The sequence below is a fragment of the Periophthalmus magnuspinnatus genome, chromosome 17, assembly GCF_009829125.3.
Source record: "Periophthalmus magnuspinnatus isolate fPerMag1 chromosome 17, fPerMag1.2.pri, whole genome shotgun sequence".
NCBI classification, from domain to species: Eukaryota; Metazoa; Chordata; class Actinopteri; order Gobiiformes; family Gobiidae; genus Periophthalmus; species Periophthalmus magnuspinnatus.
Genome location: NC_047142.1, coordinates 9,998,107 through 10,011,693, shown reverse-complemented (window position 1 = coordinate 10,011,693; position 13,587 = coordinate 9,998,107). Strand labels below are relative to the sequence as shown.

At 37.8% G+C, this 13,587-nt stretch overlaps 1 protein-coding gene across 2 annotated transcripts in view; it reads left to right on the top strand.

The window, feature by feature from the left end:
* Positions 1 to 11,327: 11,327 nt before the first annotated feature.
* The window catches only part of zmynd11 (zinc finger, MYND-type containing 11), a 28,404-nt gene continuing 26,144 nt past the window's right edge, over positions 11,328 to 13,587 (top strand). Inside the window, exon 1 of one of the 2 annotated variants that reach the window (XM_033982628.2) lies at positions 11,328 to 11,558. The gene's annotated coding sequence lies outside the window, so the exon portion shown is untranslated. The remainder of the gene's footprint in view (positions 11,559 to 13,587) is intronic. The other variant, XM_033982629.2, reaches the window with a different exon arrangement.

Genomic DNA, 13,587 nt, shown 5'->3' with positions numbered 1-13,587 from the left:
CCTTGTACCTACCTTGCTGCAGGTTACACTGGGGTTCTCGTGGACTTGCAGAGGATGTGATTTGATGGAATCGAGGTGAGAGAGTTTGGCGAACCACATAATACATCAGATCCTCCAAACTCGTGCACCTACTCAGCCTCCTTCCACAGGCCCCTCAGTCACACCTACAGCTTTAGGTGTCCCCGATCACTTTAGAACCAGCGGTGGTTCAGAAGCTCCTGCAGTGGCAGGCGCTTCGACGGCATCCACTTCAAGCACGATTTGAGGAAATGGTGGCAAGCTGAAAAAGAAAAACAAAGACGAAGTTAGAACAGCAGGTCTGATTTATGGTATGTTTTATCTAAAGTTTTTGATTTATCTGATCATAAGATCATTTTCTGAGTAGCAAATCCAGCATAGATAAAAGTGACTGATCGTTTCCATAGTAGAATTTCAATAATATAATAAGGCAGACAGATTTAAGAGTGTTTAAAGTTGACAGTTGAGTTTCTAATTTCTATTTTCTTAAACCACTGGTACACGGTTAAACTTGAAATATATTATACAAAACCAGTCAACTGCATCTCAAAAAGTATCAAAACGATATAGGCCTTGACGAAAAATAAATCTAAGTATAAATTCCTCTTCTTTTTTTTCTTTTTTTTTCCAGGGCATGCCTTTTTTCTCAAACTGACTGCAACATTCTGACTGCCATGACATGTTTCTTGAAGGCAAATAAATCTAGACTACTACAAAATATTCAAATAAAGATAGCAATTATATGTCTTTTTTCTAAAACAGACTGTGGAGTTGACATTCATTAAGCAGTCTGATTTTCAAAAATGTCATCATGATCTAAGTCAAAATCTCCTAAAAATGTGTCCAAATTTCTCAAACAAAGGCAGTATGAAATAAATGTATACAGTACAGTATTTCTCTTTCTTGTGTCCCATGTTTGTTTTGTTTGTGCGTACCTCTGGAGAGTCCCCTTCTGAAGGGGATCTTGCCCGCCACATAGTCAGCGGTGTTGAAGAGCCTTTGGTAGTTCAGCATCTCGTACAACACTGCTCCCAGCTGCCACACACTGGTAGACTCAGCGTAGTAACAGCTCTCTCTGTAGAACTCCGGAGGGATGTACGGATTCGTTTCTGAGGAAAAGGAGACAAAAATATAGTTATTATGACATTGTTTTTATCAAGTGCGACCTCAACACTAAATCTACTTTTTGTTACTAAACTGTGTATATGGTGTTTGAATAGCATTGTCTACTACTCCTAGTGCTTTTGAGGGCAGGTTTTATGCAATTTGCAGCTTTGTGGTCAAAAATATGTAAAAATGTCTTGGCTCCAGTGTTCACTGCAACTTCACATACTACGACTATCCTGATTACAGCGAGGTGTGTCTGATTACAAAAACCTGCGGGGGTGGAGTTTGAAGTGTGGATACATGTTAGACCAATCACACTGTTCCTTATACCTCTAGACCCTGCCCCTCTTCCTCCCTCACTCTTTTCTTTAGTCCTCCAGGTACTGCCCAGGTTTGACAGCTTTATTTCAAATGTGGTTGTGGGCAGAGTTTAGGTGTTTAGTCCCAATTAAAAAAAAAAAAACTAAAACCCTGATGCTAAATAATGAGCAAATTGTTGGTAAATTGCTGTCCCACCTGCGAAGACGTTGATGTACATATCCTGCAGTTCACAGCCAAAGTCGATGATTCGACGGTCAGTAGGGCTCGAGATTCGTCGCCTGCACCAAGATGTTCTCACACTTCAGGTCATGATGGAATACGCCTTTATCAAGCATCTCTTTGACTCCCAAGATCACTTCCCGGATCATGTCCTGCACACAATATGCATAAACATACATTACATATACAATATACATATGTTTAGTACATCCTGCAGTTTAACCAGACACAGGTCTGTCACACAGGTTTGTTTTATTACACCAGTAACTTTACTCACAGTACTTTGTAGTAATTTAAAGGAGCTTCCTAAGTTTTGTTTTAGCAAAAGGTTGTGTTTGTGGCAAAGTTATGGAAGGGTTGTCAAAAGTATTGAAAATCAGATACTACAGATACAGATCAATGCTAAAACTAGTATTGAAACTTGAAACTCATTTGAGGAGGTATTGATCCAGAAAATGTCACTTTCACAGGACAGAAATTAACCTTTCCTAAATAGCTTTAAAGTGACCTTGAGCTGTATCAGAACAAGTATAAGACACATAGACTAGTGTACACCCATGGACCACTATGAACATACCTGGACGACTGAGGGATTACACAGATATAAGGACACATGGGGATATAACAGAAAGTACTATTATTTACTGTTTAAAATAGCATTCTATTGTCTAAAGACAACATTTTTTTTAGTTATCATTGTGGTATTGGAATTGGTATTGAGTATTGAGTTTTCTGGATAACTGGAAAAAGGCTGGGAAGAACTGAGCTAAAGTGCAACTGAAATAAAATTGGAGTGACTGTGATTGTCTTACTCCCCCTGTTAGTCTGAGCATGACAGTGGTTGACCAATAGGAGGCGTGAGAGTGTCTGTACCTTAGCCAGGGCCTCGGTGAGTGGTCCCACGTGTTCCTGTAGAAACTCCCTCAGGTCTGCAGCCTCCTCAGGCCTCTCCATGACAACGATGACCTGCGTCTTCAGCTCAAACCACTCGATGAGCGCCACCGCTGCATTCTGACCAATGCAGCTGTGGTCACCTCCAGCACGTAACATAAACAGCACCTCTGAGGGGATCAGGTACTCCCGGCCCGACCTGCCCACCTGGGATGAGGAGAGAGAGTTTAAAGAGGGGATATTACAAGTCTATGGTGTTTTAACTGCTAACACATTTGATCACCATGTTATTTTTCATTGTTTTGATAATGCTATATTTGGCAAAACATATTAACATGCTTTATAAGATACAGTTTTGCTTTTGATGCTGTGATTCCCCCCTCCCTTTGCTCTCTATACACTGAGTCACTCTTTCAGAGAACCACACCACAAATGAGGTGCATCATGCTAATGAAACTACTACACATCATATCAGGTTTGTGAAGTTGTAGTGTATTGTGTTATATGATGCTTTTGTATATTTATGGAGAATTGTCATGTGGGAGCATGGATGACAGGCTTGTGGCCTGAGCAATGGATAAAATGTCACAGCTAACCATAAGGAGAGTCGAATAGCGCCCAGCAGAGATCGCTACATTACTCAAACATTCATGAATGACATATAAAACTACTTCAGAACAATGTTATAACATTGTAGAAAGATCAAAGAAGTTGATTTTGCATAATACCCCCCTTCAAATTCAAAATGTTCTGTTATAAACTTACCACTGTGGTGGACAGCATGTTTTTCTTCGAAAGGAACTTGATGGCGACCTGTGAAAGAGAGATTGTGATTAAAACATACAACTCACCAGCACAGTGTAAGAAATGTGTTCATGAAATACAATGCAATATCCAACCATTTCATATGTGCATGGTGAATATTAGTGAAAAACTGAACTTACAGGCAGATTGTCCAACTTCCTCACTCCAGCAAACACCAAGCCGAACCCGCCCTCTCCGATCTTGTGCAGTTTAAGGTATTTGTCCCTAAACTGTTCTAAAAACATGGAAGAATAAAAAGAAGTTATTACAAAATAGAATGTGGATTTATCAAACTGTTACTGTACTGTTACAATAAATATTACTGTAGTATAATATTCCATTTTTTATAACATTATATTTAAAACAACTACCGTAAATTTCGGACTACAGAGCGCACCTTGATATAAGCTGCACCAGCTAAATTTGAAGAGAAAATCAATTTTGTACATATATAAGCCGCACCTGAATATAAGCCGCAGGTTTTCATATTGTAACATGAGACATTTACACAGAAAGACGCTGCACCGACACGCTTTTTTTAAAACTGTGCCTGAAAATTGGCACCAAGACGAGATCAACACGGGATGAACACATCTGCAGGTTTAGAAAATAAAGCTGCACCAACACGGAAAATCTGCTTTTATTTCCTCTGAAAACTTCTGTCGTCTTTTTACATTGACCAAGTTGGATTCATTGATGTCGAGCTTACGTGCAGTGGCTCTATTTCAGGGGTCGGCAACCCGCGGCTCCGGAGCCGTATGCGCCTCTTTCAGCCTTATACTGCGGCTCTGCGTGGCTTGGGAACTGACACAGACACAGCTCACAGTCCTGCGTAAAGAGCCCTGATTTTCAGACGCTGTGCGCACAGGGGTCAGGAGCAACTTTCGCCCGTCCCTAATGACGCACTAATAAGCTCGTCCGTAGATTTATAATGAAAATCCTGCTGGAAATCGCCACAGAAATCTATTTGATGTAGTAGCAAGTATATTATCTGCTCTTGTCTCCGCGATGACGTATCACGTATAACACATCAGACACGACGCACAAAAGTAGAGCCACAAGCGAGTGAAAATGAGCCAAAACAAAAGTCTTTGGAGAGCTTTTAACAAAGGGGAAAAGGACAACTGAGGAGCCAGAAGAGGAGACTACGACCTCCAAGAAAAAGAAAGATAAATTTAACAGACAATGCCTACTTAAAATCTGGGTTTGTCGGTGCAGGTGTCTCTCACGCACAGTCCGCTCTGCGTAATATGCGGGAAAAGCAAATGAGGCAATGAAACCTTCAAAACTGCTTTGGCACATGGAGAATAAGCACCTGGGATTAAACGATACGCTACGAGTTTTGTTGTTGTTGTTTTTTTAAAGAAACTGCGGAGTAGAGTAGACATAATCACATAATCAGCGCGATGCATGATGCAGCGGTTTGGTGAGTTGTATTTTTTTATGCACTTAAGTTATTTTTGCCATATTTATCTGCCACGTGTAGAAGGCTTGTCCGTGAAAATAAAACCTACATTATTCCGTTACATTATTATTATTATACACAGTGTTATCTTCATTTTAGATGTCAAAAAGTATTTGCGGCTCCCAGTGTTTTATTTTACGTGGAAAGTGGGTCCAAATGGCTCTTTGCGTGTTAAAGGTCGACCCCTGCTCTGTTTCCTTCTTTATCTTAAAAACTGCATCATATCCATTTCATGATGCGCAAAATGATCGTTCAAAATCAAAACTAGTGAATTCTTCAGAGCAGAATCTTTCCCCACGTCTGTCTCACTTTTACGTTTACAGCTAGAGAGCGCCCCCCAGGGGCCGTTATCCAGTAAAAAATCCATAAATAAGCCGCACTGCTGTATAGGCCGCAGGGTTCAAAGCGTGGAAAAAAAGTAGCGGTTTATAATCCGAAATTTACGGTATATTCTGCCACTGTAGCCCACCTTTACAGCTAAATACAACACATAAAAATATATGGATGCTAAAACTCACTTTGACTGGTGCCTTTGAGAGCTAGCACTGGGTCATCATTAGGGTTGAAGACCTCCACCGGTACCACACGCTTCACCGGCCTCTCCTCCAGCCTTCCCTCCTCCTCAGGGTCCTGCTACTACAGATGATTCCCTTTGGGGGGCGCTATTGGCACCATTTTGGGCACTGGTGCGAGGGCCTATCAATAGGAAATAAGTTAGAATTCAAGATTCAATTTGATGTCATAAAAACAAGATACTGTTTTGCAGAAACAATTAAGTCAGTATGAAAGTTATAGTAATATGTCAATACATATCAATAAATAGTTATATAAAGTACGATAGTACGATATAAATGCTATGCACCTAATTTAAAGTGGCAAAGTAGCAAAGTGCTAGTGCGCATATTCTCGTTATCTCCACTGTACAGTAGTAGTAGTAGTAATCATAGTAGTAGTGGTAAGCTTTTATTATATCCAAGAACTTGTTATGTTTTTTCATTTTATTTTACTTTGACCTATGCACATCTGAAAATTTGGCACCTTTTTGACACAGTTTTTCTAATATTATTATTTAGTTGGACACTTATTTGGGGATGGTCTAATATGGATATTTTGAGCTGATATGATATTCAATCCAATATCCAAAATCTTATTGTTGTAACCGATAACCAATATTTGCCCACACCGATTTTAAACTGTTAAAATGTATAGTACAGACCAAATTTATGTTAAGTTCTACTGAGGGTTTTTTTTTTTTTTTTTTTGAAAAACAACAAAATGTATTTATCTGGAATATAAATTAATATTTTCACTCATTTAGTTCAGAAAGACAACTCTGTGTATGAGATGGGAATGCCACATGGGCACACAGAGAGCGAGACCGTGCAGTGCAGATATCGCTGATATCGGAAATTCTTACTTTACCATTTGTGAGCTACAGTGTCCAGTAATCTCCCCTGTGAATCATTAAAGTAAGTATATTACTCAAATTTGGAGCACTTCTGCAAATTAAAAAAAGCACTTTTAGTGGATTAAACTGGAGAAACTGCTTATAATTTGCCTACACAGAATGAGCCACAATACTATTAGCTACATTTGCAGCTGCTGTTATTCCTATATGACTTATGGGACAATGATTTAGAGTCAGTCCAAAACACTGCCTTGTGCACAGATGTCTCACCGTTGTTATTGCTGCTGGTGGTCGGTTGCTCACACAGCTTCCTCTTCTTATTTGTCTGGGGCTGAGTCTTCCTCTTGGTCGGTGCAGGACCCGGAGACTCATCTGTGTCAGCTTTCCTCTTTTTCCCACGGACAGCATGGACCTCTGAGCTACGGGTAGAGGCTGTAAGCAGAAAACAAAGATTTTTTTATGTTTTAAAAACATAAATAAAGTAAACACAAGTAAACACGGAACTGTTTATAATACTGTTTCAAAGCAGAGCCCACAATGCTGCCTTGTGCACAACTCACTGCTGCTGCTGCCGCTGCTGCTGGTGGTGATTGGTTGCTTAGATGACTTGCCCCTCTTCCTTGTCTGGGGCTGGGTCTTCCTCTTGATGGGAGGGGGACCTGGAGTCTCATCTATGTCCTCCTCAGCCTTCCTCTTTTTCCCACGGACAGCGTGGACCTCTGAGCTACTGTTAGTGGCTGTAAGTAGAAAACAAAGATTTTGTTTGTTTGTTTGTTTATTTATTTGTTTCAGACATTTCTGTCTTAAGTCCACAAAAGCAAATCAAAGTACACAAAGTCTGAAAAAGGAATAGGCAGAAGCCTAAGCTTATGACACCTACACCTTTTGTACTAAACATAAAGAGCTGCTATGTTCAACAGTATGTACAATATGAACAAAAAAAAAAAAGAACAAGTAAGCAATTCAGCATTCAGTGTATGAGTTTATGATTTTCTTTTTGTACAAACTTTTAAAACGGCTCAAGGTTCTGCAGTCTTTAACATCGTCCTCTAACCTGTTCCAAACATTTACTCCAACAGTTGAAATGCAGTGCTGTTTTACATTTGTTCTGACACTTGGTTTTTTATATACATCATGTCCTCTAAGATTATAAACACAATCTCGATTTTTAAACACTCTCGATATTAAAATAATATACATTACCGGTCAAAATTTTGGACACACCTCTTATTCAATGTTTCTTTATTTTTACTACTTTCTACATTTTAGATACATACACCTAAAGACATTAAATATATGAAGCATAATATATGTAATTATCTGCTAAAAAAAAAAAAAATTAAATTAATTAAACTCCATTAAATATTTTTCGACTAAGTGAAGGGTTTCTGTTTTGAGGATTTGAATATAATATATAGTGTTGACTTTTTTCTTTACTTCATAATTCCATACATTTTGCTTCATATATTTGATATCTCTGATATCTGTGTGTATCTAAAATGTAAGAATTTGTAAAATAAATAAATGAAAACAATGAATGAGAAGGTGTGTCCAAACTCTTGACTGGTAGTGTTTGTAAAGTAAAACATTGAGACACTCCAAAATATTGCAATACATATATTCTTAGTCATATTGTGAAATTTGGATATTCCTACTGAAATTGCTCACAGTTCATATTCCCAAAGCATAAACCCTGAATTATAAGGGTCTGGTGTATTTCAAATGTTCCCTGTATGCACTTTAGTACAGTATATATGTATAGCCTTTAGTCTTTAGCCTATAGTCTTTACCAATGCTGGTGCTGGTTCCAGAGGTTTGGTTTGACAACACAATCAGAAAAACTGTATAGAAAACAAATAGAGATAGTAAAACCATCTAATTTAGTGAACTGTAAAAGCAATGAGTGTACTCTGGTGTAGTTTTAGAGATAGGGCTGCATGATTTGGGAGATAAAGTATTGCAATTATGATTAGATTAGTGATATATGTTTAAAAAGTAGGTTTCTGTGTGCACATTTCAACTCCAGTAGCACTGAAAGACTGAAATAAGAAATTAATTTAAAAACATTTCAGAACATGTTTGGAGAGGTCTAAACTAATTGCCTGGTAAATCCAGAATGATATGAAGAATGATTCATACAGATGGATATAAACGTTTTGAAGTATAGGAGAAGTGTGTATTCTGGATCCCAGGTAACTATAACAAGAGATCTGTTGTACTGATTTTCAATACAGAGACAGGATATTTTGTTCTTTGCAAAGATGCAATTATCATGTGTCCCAAAACATACATAATTTTCCTATGCATTTCACCATACTTACACCTTTTACATCAACATCGGTCTTGTTACAAATTTCATAATAATAGACTGAAAACATACTCAAAACATACAGATCTAAAGATGCATTGGTTTTGTTTTATGCCAGAGGATCTCAAACTTCTCAGACCAAGTACCAAGATTTGACTTCCCAAGCACCGCCAAGTCCTAAATCAAGTCTATAACAGGACTATCCCAGGTCTGATTTAGGGCTAAACCAGGTCTAAAAGTGGACTAGATCATTTCCACTGTAGTTCTAAACAAAAAATGATCCAAAGGAGGACAAATATGTGGATAAAATGAACTCTAAATTAGGCAAACCCACATGTTGAAAAACTGTCCGAGTACCACATGAAGGAGCTCATGTACAACCAGAGGTACATGTATCACAGTTTGAGAAACACTGGTTTATGCTATTTGTCCTAAAACCAGAGTAACCAGCAAAATGTCCAATTTGTAATGACTGTACTGCAGCCTTGAAATTATTTTTTCTGAAACCTGTTTTACCCGTGTCAGCCTCAGATGATGCAGAGGTACTGGGCTTGCGTTTCCGGGCCATGTTTAGGTCCAAACCAGTTCAGAGATGGACCAGAGCAGAGAAGCGATCAGAACCTGCTGTTTCTGTCCACAGCTCAGCTCAGACTGACAACATGTCCTAAAAACACTTTGACTACAACTATTAGGTCCTACAGTGTGACATCACTTAGAGCACATGTGTCAAACTCAAGGCCTGGGGGCCAAATGCAGCCCGCCATGTCATTTTATGTGGCCCGCGACAAGGTAAATTTTAATGTATGACTGTCTTAAAATGTCAGTTTATCAGGAGTTATGCAGTTACACAGGCATATTTTTTATATCTCTGCCAATTTGAGACGAACCATTTTGTTGATGTGGCCCTCGGTGAAATTGAGTTTGACACCCCTGGCTTAGAGCGTGACATCACAGTGGAACTCGTTACCATGGACGCACATTCACTTCTGTTACTGATACTGAATAGTGACTGATATGAAACAACTGTAATATATTAAACATGGTTGGTAAGAAAACTTAATGTTAACAGTGGAATGCATGCATGTTGAGGTTGGTGGTCAAAACGTAGATAATATATATACTGCATAATCAAGTAAAAAAGAAATTTCTACAGAATAATTTGCTTATTAAGTTGGAACAAATGTATTTTTTCAATACTTTTCAGCCTTCATAACAATAAAAATGCCACAAACAAAAAAATATCGTGGAATCTGATCATCTTGTTGATACAGAAGTAACACTGGAACATGTTACATCTAAATATAGAAAAAGCCTGACTAAACTACACTAAATGTTGGGCAGAAACTTTTACTGTTTGTAGCTTAAATAATGCTAAAATTTTGTACTTTCTCATTGGATTATGTTTAAGTGGTCTCAATTCTCCTGACAACATAGTAGTTGGTAGTGGCAGTAGAGCAGTAGGGATGTCAAAAGTAGGATCGAAAATCTGATACTAATTGATGGGCCTAGTTAGTATCAAAACTAGATAATCATTTGAGCAAGTATCAATACTAAAAAAAGTCATATTTAGGGCAGAAATGTATGGAAGCCCGTTTCCGCCATGAAAAAAAAAATAAAAGCTCCACAGAAAGTCAAATTACGAGTTTTAAACTTGTAATTAGGAGTTTTAAAACTCGTAATTAGGAGTTTAAAACTCGTAATTAGGACTTTTAAAACTACTAATTATGAGTTTAAAACTCGTAATTATGAGTTTTAAAACTACTAATTATGAGTTTAAAACTCGTAATTAGGACTTTTAAAACTACTAATTATGAGTTTAAAACTCGTAATTAGGACTTTTAAAAGTATGAATTATGAGTTTATAACTCGTAATTTTGGGAATGTAACATTTACAAAAAGTGAAGCTTATCAATTTTGATTAAATGAATTTGGTATTTTAATAATTTCCTCAATAAACCAGCGGGGTTGTGACCAGCTGGCACTCTGCTCAGACCAGGAAAACGAGCGCTCACAGACACAGAGCACAGCTCATGAGTGGTCAGAACAGCACTCAGGGCCCACTGATTTGTTCAAGACGCCAGAAACTTTACTGGAGCTTAATTTATTCATTTTTTAAAAGTATGTAGGTGATAAACATAACAGTCCTCCTCCTGTCTCCTCTGCTCTGTACACTCAGTTGCAGTGTGCTACAAGCTCAATTAAGACTTTAAAAGTTCTAATTACGAGTTTTAAACTCATAATTAGTAGTTTTAAAACTCATAATTACGAGTTTTAAACTCATAATTAGTAGTTTTAAAAGTCCTAATTACGAGTTTTAAACTCATAATTACGAGTTTTAAACTCATAATTACGAGTTTTAAACTCCTAATTACGAGTTTAAAACTCGTAATTTCGACTTTCTGTGGGGCTTTTATTTTTTTTTTCATGGCGGAAACGGGCTTCCATAGAAATGAACCTGATCTTAAACTGTATTAAAACAACTATTAAACCAGACAGACTAGTATACACCCATGGACCACTATGGAACCTACCTGGACCACTGAGGGATTACACAGATATAAGGCCACGTGGTACTATGATTTAATGTTGAAAATTACATTTTACTGTCTAAATAAAGAGTGTTTTCATTACCATCGTGGTTGAGTATCAAGTTTACTCTTTAGTGTCGAAATCGAGTTTGAGATTTTAGTATCCTGATTCGTGACACTAATAGTAGTTACAAGAAATGCTTTGGATGTCTTCTTCGGCTCCGACAGTAGGCGGAGTGCTGGCGGTGGGTTAGCCCGGGGTGAAGCTGCAGTGAGGCGGATTCCACCACTAGAGTTCTCCCCTGTACTTGTCCCTATCCACTCCACCTCCACCACGGCACTGTTTACTTCCAGCGCTGTGCTACTTACTGGGGCCAGCTGGGCACACAGACAGCCCCATCTCTAGCCTATACACACTTGCAAAATACTAATGTAAGGAGCTCCGACTGGACCCTCCGCAGCGCCGCGTGTTGGTGACACTGTGCCGAGGTGAGTGGCTCCGTCCCCGCGTTGGTAAATGTCAAAACGGCGCGAGCTCCGGGACACCGCTGCGGCTGCTTAGCTTGACAGTTAGCTTAGCATGTAGCTTAGCATGTAGCTTAGCCGCTAGCTGCCTTGTCTCTATCCGTGATGGAGGATTGTGAACATGGCGCCCTCCAAAACAAACGAGCAGTCACTTTGTTAGTTATTTTTCTGTTTTATGACAACATATTGAACTATTATTTTAGTTTAAATTGCCCTAGCGTTTCCTTAGAGTCCACAGTATTGACAAGTTTGACAAGTCCGGCTGTGATCTTCGGATACATGTTGCAACCGTTTACTAGCATCGAAAAGCCAAACTAGCTAGCAATGTAGCTCGTTATCTTGGCTAATTTCACGTTTATCATGAAATTAAAAGTTGTCACATAATTATTACCATGCCAGTTTTCAGTTAACGTCCCTGGTTTATGTCAGAATAAGTGTTTTATTATTCGCACCGAAGTTAGCTAAGCAGCCTAGCAGCTAACCAGACAGCTAACCCAGTTGTGGCCCCCATAAGTCTTTGTTGTCAATAATACTTTGACGTGTAATATTTGTACACTGTCTGATCTACTGTATGCCAGGCTGTGGTTCAAGTGTAAGATCGTGTTTTATTTTTTACACCATGCATGTTGTAAAACCCAATAGACACCACATCATTGCCTCAACCCATGGACAGCAGCAGACTGAATGTGTGTATTTTTATCTTTTGCGCCAAACGTGAGCAAGGCATCTATCAAAACAATCCAGTGACAACTACAGGGCGTCACTGAAAGTCAATATTAGAACATTTTGGAAATATTTTCAGATTGTATGAATGATAGTTTAAATTTGAGTAAATCCTCTTGAAATATATCCAAAAGGCATCGAAACTCAAAATACAACAAAGTCCCAAATTAGGTATAAGTTATTGAAAGAAATAATGTAAGTGTAGGTGACAATCTGTAGTTGTTCCCATGCTAATTGAGTTAGACCAGAATAGCTCCAAGTGAATGTGGCAGCTGTTATGCTACTATTGTCAATAGACTGTTCTGTAATTAATTTGCAATAACTGTGTTGTGTTGTATTTTGTTATTTGAAGAGTATTTTTATTCTGCCTTGAAAATAACATCAGGTAAAATCTCATTTATGACTCATTACAGATGCAAAGTAAATACTCAAGTGTTCACTCTGCTATTTGTTTATTGCAGCTTATGCTTTTTTTTTTTTTTTTTTTAAATAATGTAACTTTAGAATAGTTTTTTTGGTTTAATCTGCTCTTGGGTTTTTGTGTCAGGGGCATAAATTAGTTTCAGTATTCTCATTTATCATCTATATTTACTTCAGCCATATATCCAACATCAAAATATGTTATCGTGACAGGCCTAGATATTACTGATTACAGCTTTTAAAATATAGTGTAAAAAGAAAGAAAAACGATATATGCTCATTTTTTAACTATTCCGTTAGTCTAAAACAGCATGTTGACGGATATGACAAGTTCTCAAACAGAAGCAACAGGTTCATCTGGTTGGAGTTTTATCTTCCTTATCATATTCAAACCCAAAATGAATCTTCTAGTGAAAGTAGGCCAGTTAGAATAACACATTTTAAAGTGTGATAGAGTGATTCTGAAAATATCATGATAAAAAATAATATTGAAATGAATTTATACCACATTCACAATAAACTTAAAGCAGTAAACACTTTGCTAAGTGAATCATATTGAACATAATATGGTCTGCAATATATAAATAGTAGTTACATTCTATAATCTTATGTAGGTTAATTGGATCATCCAGTAGTTAAGTAGTTATTGGATCATCTACAACTCAGATGTCATCATATAAGTCTAATGCTACTTAAAATTAAGAAGAATGTGCCAGTAGTATGATGAAAACCCATGTGATAAATACTGAGGTTGAAAAAATACTGGTCAGCAAACATATGCTGAACGATAAGTTGATATATTAAATATTGTGACAGGCCTAAGTGAAATTGTGTCATACGGAAAATTTAA